This window comes from Bubalus bubalis, chromosome 9 (assembly GCF_019923935.1).
Source record: "Bubalus bubalis isolate 160015118507 breed Murrah chromosome 9, NDDB_SH_1, whole genome shotgun sequence".
Classification (NCBI taxonomy): domain Eukaryota; kingdom Metazoa; phylum Chordata; class Mammalia; order Artiodactyla; family Bovidae; genus Bubalus; species Bubalus bubalis.
The window spans coordinates 109,945,531-109,953,653 of record NC_059165.1 but is presented as its reverse complement, the minus strand read 5'-3'; the positions used below and the strand labels follow the sequence as shown (position 1 = coordinate 109,953,653).

At 37.9% G+C, this 8,123-nt stretch overlaps 1 pseudogene; it reads right to left on the bottom strand.

Annotated features, from left to right (window-relative positions):
- Positions 1-3,306: 3,306 nt before the first annotated feature.
- Positions 3,307-4,259, bottom strand: LOC102410295 (annotated as a pseudogene).
- Between the last annotated feature and the right edge of the window lie 3,864 nt (positions 4,260-8,123).

The following is an 8,123-nucleotide window of genomic DNA, read 5'->3' as shown; positions in this document are numbered from 1 at the left end:
TCTTTGTTCTTGTCTATACTCTTAGAAAAATATTTTTAAAATAAATAACAGATACATGGGTAGGTAACACTTCTGCACATCTTTAAAATATCATAAAGCAGAACACATTTCTTTCTATAACTGTGTTTTTGTATTCAGAAAAGCATCCAGTCATGTGCCCACTCTTTAAAGAGGCAAAGCTATCTATTGGGGTAAACTTTGAGTATGAAGTCCCTTGGACTGCAATAAGAGCAAAGCAGTCCATCCTAAAGAAAATCAGTCCTGAGTATTCATTGAAAGGACTGATGCTGAAGTGGAAACGCCAATAATTTGGCCACCTGATGCAAAGAACTGACTCTTTAGAAAACACCCTGATTCTGGGAAAGGTTGAATGCAGGATAAGAAGGGGATGACAGAGAATGAGATGGTTGGATGGCATCCCAATGAACATGAGTTTGAGCAAGCTCTGGGAGATGATAAAGAAAGGGGAGGCCAGGTATGCTGCAGTCCATGGGGTTGCAAGGGTTGGACATGACTAAGTGACTGAACAGCAACAAATCCTCCATTATAAATATGTACTGAATCTTCTTTATCCATTCATCTGTTAACAGACATTTAGGTTACCTCTATGTCTTGGCTATTGTAAACAGCACTGCAGTGAACACTGGGGTACACATATCCTTTCAAACTACAGTTTTCTCAGAATATATGCCCTGGATTTGGATGGTTGGATCATGTGCTAGCTCAATTTTTAAGTTTTTAAGGGACCTTCATACTGTTCTCCATAGTGGCTGTACAAATTTACATTCCCACAACAGCGTAGGAGGTTTTTCTATTCTCCACACACTCTCATGACCTGCCTCTTGAGAAATCTGTATGCAGGACAAAAAGCAACAGTTAGAACTGGACATGGAACAACACACTGGTTCCAAATAGGAAAAGGAGCATGTCAAGGCTGTATATTGTCACCCTGCTTATTTAACTTATATGCAGAGTACATCATGAGAAACGCTGGGCTGGAGGAAGCACAAGCTGGAATCAAGATTGCCGGGAAAAATAACAATAACCTCAGAAATGCAGATGACACCACCCTTATGGCAGAAAGTGAAAAAGAACTAAAGAGCCTCTTGAAAGTGAAAGAGGAGAGTGAAAAAGTTGGCTTAAAGTGCAACATTCAGGAAACAAAGATCATGGCATCCAGTCCCATCACTTCATGGCAAATAGATGGGGAAATAGTGGAAACAGTGTCAGACTTTATTTTTGGGGGCTCCAAAATCTCTGCAGGTGGTGACTGCAGCCATGAAATTAAAAGACACTTACTCCTTGGAAGAAAAATTATGACCAACCTAGATAGCATATTGAAAAGCAGAGACATTACTTTGCCAAATTAAGTCCGTCTAGTCAAGGCTATGGTTTTTCCAGTGGTCATGTATGGATGAGAGTGTTGGACTAGAAAGAAAATTCTTCACTGGGCACTGAAGAATTGATGCTTTTGAACTGTGGTGTTGGAAAAGACTCTTGAGAGTCCCTTGGACTACAAGGAGATCCAACCAGTCCATCCTAAAGGAAATCAGTCCTGAATATTTATTGGAAGGACTGATGTTGAAGCTGAAATTCCAATCCTTTGGCCACATGATGCTAAGAGCTGACTCATTTGAAATGATCCTGATGCTGGGAAAGATTGAAGGCAGAAGGAGAAGGGGACAACAGAGGATGAGATGGTTGGATGGCATCACTGACTCAATGGACATGGATTTGGGTGGACTCCAGAAGTTGGTGATGGACAGGGAGGCCTGGTGTGCTGCAGTTCATGGGGTCACAAAGAGTTGGACATGATTGAGCAACTGAACTGAAATGAGCTGGCACCCTCTCCAGCATTTATTGTTTGTAGGCTTTTTGATGATGGTCATTTTAACCAGTGTGAGATAATATCTCTTTGTGGTTTTAACTTGCTTTTCTTTAATGATTCATGTGTTGAGAATCTTTTCATGTGCCTCTTGGCTGCCTGTATGTTTTGTTTGGAGAAATGTCTATTCAGATCTTCTGTGCATGTTTTTGTTTGGGTTGTTTGCTTTGTATACTGAGCTGCATTAGCTGTTTGTAAATTTTGGAATTAATCCCTAGTTGCTAACGTCATTTACAAATATTGTCTCCCATTCTATGGGTTGTCCTTTCATTGTGTTTATGGTATCCTTTGCTGTGCAGAACTTTTTGTTGTTGTTGTTTTAGTTTAATTAGGTCCATTGGTTTATTTTTGTTTTTATTTCTGTTGCCTTAGGAGGTGGATACTATATATATATATATATATATATATATATATATACACACACACACATATATATTGCTGCAGTGAATGTCTAAGACTGTTATGTCTATGTTTTCCTCTAAGAGTTTTGTAATACCTCATCTTATATTTATGTATTTAATCCATTTTGCATTTATTTTTGTGTACAGTGTTAGAGGAAGGTTATGACCAACCTAGATAGCATATTCAAAAGCAGAGACATTACTTTGCCAACAAAGGTTCATCTAGTCAAGGCTATGGTTTTTCCTGTGGTCATGTATGGATGTGAGAGTTGGACTGTGAAGAAAGCTGATTGCCGAAGAATTGGTGCTTTTGAACTGTGGTGTTGGAGAAGACTCTTGAGAGTCCCTTGGACTGCAAGGAGATCCAACCAGTCCGTTCAGAAGGAGATCAGCCCTGGGATTTCTTTGGAAGGAATGATGCTAAAGCTGAAACTCCAGTACTTTGGCCAGCTAATGAGAAAAGTTGACTCATTGGAAAAGACTCTGATGCTGGGAGGGATTGGAGGCAGGACGAGAAGGGGACAACAGAGGATGAGATGGCTGGATGGCATCACTGACTCAATGGACGTGAGTCTGAGTGAACTCCGGGAGTTGGTGATGGACAGGGAGGCTTGGCATGCTGCGATTCATGGGGTCACAAAGAGTGGGACATGACTGAGCGACTGATCTGATCTGATCTATAGTCATTAATGTAGAAAATACAGTGTGCATCATAGAATATAAAGGACCTAAATGTTCAAAGGTCTCTCAGTAAATATACAATAAATTTTAGTGTAATTGAAATAATATTTGAATGAAAGAATTAACCATAATATTTGACAAAATTGCAAAATTCTGGAAGTACTCAGCAAAGAGGAAGTGCTATACATTAATTGTATATACACAATGAAGCATGCTGTGTTTTAAAGATTATATTTTATTACAAATATTTATTTGCTCCTTTATAGTATTTGAAACAATTTCATTTCCCTTGAATCATGAATATAATTTTACAAAAACAACAAACATATATATGTGTGTCTATATATTTATAGTACACCCTTTAAAACCACCTTTCATTTTCCAGTTTTTCAGGGCCTGTTTCACATCTTTGTTCTATAGTCTATATAACAGAGGATTTAACATGGGATTCACAAGGGTATAGAACAATTAGGTCATTTTGTCTTGATCTGGAGAGTAGAAATTATTTGGCCTGAAATACAAGAAAAGTACAGTTCCCTAGAAAATTGTCACAACATTTAAATGAGAGGTGCAGGTGGAGAAAGCTTTGAACTTCCCATCAGTAGAGTGGGTCTTCAAGACTGAAAGGATGATAAAATAAGAGAAAAGGATTCCTGAAATAGTACTCAGTTCAATAAAACCCAAAATAGTGAATAACACCAATTCATTGTCCTGTATATCAGAGCAGGAAAGGAGTAAAAGTGGAGGTAAGTCACAGAAGAAATCATTAATCTCATTTGACCCACAGAAGCATAAATGGAATGCTAATGTCTTGTGTATCAGAGCATCTGCCATTCCCACTAGGAAAACCCCAGCCACAAGCAGGGAGCACACCCTGCTGGACATGCTGACTGCATAGAGCAAGGGGCTGCTGACGGCCTTGAACCAGTCATAGGCCATCACGGCCAGCAGGAAACACTCCTAATCTGCAAAGATACAGAAGACCAAGAATTGCAGAGCATAGCCATAGGAGGGGATTGATTTGTTCTTGGCAAATAGGTCCAAGAGCATCTTGGGGTGAATTGCAGTGCATAGCAGAGGACACAGAAGGAGAGGTGACCAAGGAAAAAGTACACGGGTGTGTGAAGCTGCAGATCCATGTTAATCAGGAACATCATCCCAAGATTTGCCAAGTGGCCAGTGAGATAAACAATTAGAACCATGTTAAATATGGTCACTTTGTCCTCGGTGTTATCAATAATTCCCAAGTAAATGAATCCAGTAATGGAGGAGCAATTCCCTCCATCCATTTTCCTTTGTTCTTGTCTAAGATTTTAGAAAATGATCAAGAAAAGAACACATGGATGTGTAACACTTCTGCACATCTGCAATATATCATAAGATAGAATACAATTCTATATGCAATTGTCTTTATATTCAGAAAATTATACATTCATGCATGCACTCTTTAAAAAGGCATAACTGTTATTACTCAATAAAAACAAATACCTGGTATACAGCGTTGGGAAACTGAACCAAACCTAAATGTAACTTGTGAGGCATGTTACTTTCTACAAGCTTGTTTCTGAGCCTTCCTTTCTTTACTTCAAAGAATACATTTGATGAACTTACCTGTCTTCTCCTCTTCAAAATAATGTGGGTGAGACTCTAATGTTAGAGATACATGGCTGTAAGAGTCCGGACTAAGCATTTTCTGTGAATATTCATGTGGATGCAAAACAAGGTAACAATTTTAATATTTCTCAAAACCATGACTGTTTTAAGAGTATCTGTATCAGTTCCAGAAATAATGAGCATATCATGGATTGATTATAATAAAATAATTATGCTTGTGGTTTTGGTTTATGTTATGTTCACTATCTGGTGAGACATTAAGCAAGTATTAATGAGCTGTTCTCTAGTTGTGTATTTTTGTTTTGTCATAATATTAATTACCTTTCTGTGGGAATTGTCTGGTGCCAAAGAAAGAATCTCTTTACTCATTGAAGGAAAACATTTCTACAAACTTAACCCATATATTTTTTATCTATTGAGCTACCCTGTAGCTCAGCTGGTAAAAATCAGCCTGCAATACAGGAGACCCTGGTTCAATTCCTGTGGCAGGAAGATCCCTGGAGAATGGGTAGGCTACCCATTCCAATATTCTTGTGCTTCCCTGGTGGCTCAGATGGTAAAGAATCTACCTGCAATGTGGGAGATCTGGGTTCAATCCCTGGGTTGGGAAGATCCCCTAGAGAAAAGAACAGCTACACACTCCAGTGAAATATAAAAAAGGCTTTTTCTTTGTAAAATGGAAATGAGATGAGTGATAGTAAATGCTGTGGGCTTCCTTTATAGCTTAGCTGGTAAAGAATCTGCCTGCAATGAGGGAGACCTGGGCTTGATTCCTGGGTTGGGAATGAGCTCTTGGAGAAGGAAATAGCTACCCACTCCAGTATTCTAGCCTGGAGAATTCCATGAACTGTATAGTTCATGGGGTCACAGTCAGACATGACTGAGTGACTTTCACTTTCAATTGTTTCTGAAATATATAGACTTATCTCCATTGTGTTTTCATGCATTTATATGTCTGTCACGTGTTTGCATGTGTGTGTGTCTTGGATAATATGTGAAAATTGGAATGTGAGTGATATGTATATTTTTTAGACCTAAAGAATATGACATATTGTTCACATGAAGTTCAGTTTTTCACAGGTTGTTATTTGTAAGATGGAACCTCAAATACTTTTGAAATAAAGCAACAAGAATCTTCAAACTGATGTTTATACTTGGCTGTTGTTGTTATTTAGTCATTAAGTCATGTTTGGAACTTTAGTGACCCCCTGGACTGTAGCCCACCAGGCTCCTCTGTCCATGGGATGCTGTATAGTTCGATACCATCTGACCATGGTCAACATGAAGAATAACAGAATACAGCCCAGTTATTTAAACTGTGCCATTCTGAGATAGTGTTTATATAGCAAATGAAAGCTGAAGCAGTATGAATAGAATATAAGCAGAGGGGAAAAAATGTTTTGTTGATTATTCCTGTTACATAATTTTATGAAATCTTTTTAATGTTTTGTGTTATTATATAATGCTATGTATTATTATGTAATATAGATAGATGTTAGATTTATAGATGAAGTGAAGAAAATATTTGCAAAACATTTTTGCAACAAAGAATTTGTAGCTAGACTATACAAAACTATTTATAAATAATAAAAACACAACCCAATTAAAAATAGAGACATGATTGAACATATACCTCACCAACAGATATATAAATGGCAATTAATGATATAATAATAATAATGATGAAAATAATAGTAAACAGCAAAAACATAAGTTATAGAAATAATTTGCAGTTATACATGTCCTTTTATGTTCAGGCTTCAAGTGAGTGTTCTCTGTGGTGCTTCCCAATGTCACGCCAGTTGACCAGCCATTGAAGACACAAGTTATATGCTCAGTAGCTCATTGTGTTTCTGAGATACCAGAAAAGGATGTTCCATACTTTCAGTAATACTTTCACACATAAAAATAAAAGATAGGGAGGAAAACAAATACTTTGCTTGCAATTAACCTTTAGTCTACAAGATGCCACTTACTTAGAAAAAGTTTTCAAATTAATTTGGATTAGATTGGGTATAGAAGGTTCTTGACTTGTTATTGGACATCACTTAAGAAAGGTATTTGATTTTGTATTATCGCTTTCCTAGCACCCCTGCCTCACAACATCTTGTTGCACTTTATGTATTTTAATTGATTAAAGAAATATATGTATTTAAGATCTATCAAGTGTTTAAAATGATTCAGGCATGATTCTCAGCATTTAGTCAAACATGCAACAGTCATTTATGTAGGTACTATACTTTCCTAATTTTACAGGTCAGACAATTGAGACAGAAAAAATAAATAACTTAATCAAAGTGCAATTGACTAGTTGGGTACAAGAGATAGCAAAGAAACCAAAGGAATCTGGCTTCCTCTCTAATCCAGTAATTTCATAAATGCAATCTTGTTAATGAGATATTCTACACATGAAAACACATACAGACACAATCTCTGAGGTTCTTGCTATATCTTTTAAGACAATCTATTACAATCTGTTCTAGCATTAACTCCCAGCTCCTAATGGTTGGAAGTGACAGAGTTTATTTTCTTGGGCTCCAAAATCACTGCAGATGGTGACTACAGCCATGAAATTAAAAGATGCTTGCCCCATGGAAGAAAAGGTATGACAAACATAGAAGACAGCATATTAAAAAGCAGAGACATTACTTTAGCAACAAAGGTCCATGGAGTCAAAGCTATAGTTTTTCCAGTAGTCATGTATGGATGTGAAATATGGACCATAAAGAAAGCTGAGTGCCAAAGAATTGATGCTTTTGAACTGTCATGTTGGAGAAGACTCTTGAGAATCCCTTGGCCTGTAAGAAGATCAAACCAGTCAATAATAAAGGAATATTCATTGGCAGGACTGATTCTGAAGCTGAAGCTCCAATACTTTGGTCACCTTATATGAAGAAATGACTCATTGGAAAAGACCCCATAGCTGGGAAATATTGAAGGCAGGAGAAGGAGATGACAGAGGATGAGATGGTTGGATGGCATCATCAACTCGATGGACATGAGTTTGAACAAGCTCTGGGAGCTGGTGATGGACAGGAAGGCCTAGCATGCTGCAGTCCATGAGGTTGCAAAGAGTCAGACACAACTGAGTGACTGAACTGAACTGAATAGTTGGAAAGTTATCCAACTATTAGTTTGCAGCAATTTTGAAACTTTTAAATGTTTCCTTTATCTGGGGGCTATGAAATGTGTTTGGCTCTGTGAAAACAAGTGTATGATAAAATGTTTGTGTGAGAAGTTGTGTATGTGCTGGCAAGGTTGTGGCAGGTTCTTAGCTACAGTTTGTCCCAGGCACTGCAGGGATAAAGCATCCACCTGTAAATGCAGGATAAGCAAGAGATACAGGTTCCATCCCTGGGTGGGGAAGATTCCCTGGAGGAGGAAATGGCAATCCACTCCAGTATTCTTGTCTGGATAATTTCAAGGACAAAAGAGCCTGGCAGGTTATAGTCCATGGGGTCGCAAAGAGTTGGACATGACCGAGCATACACACAGCTGGAGTTTGTAACCAGGGATTTAGATGAATCCTGGAACCTTATATC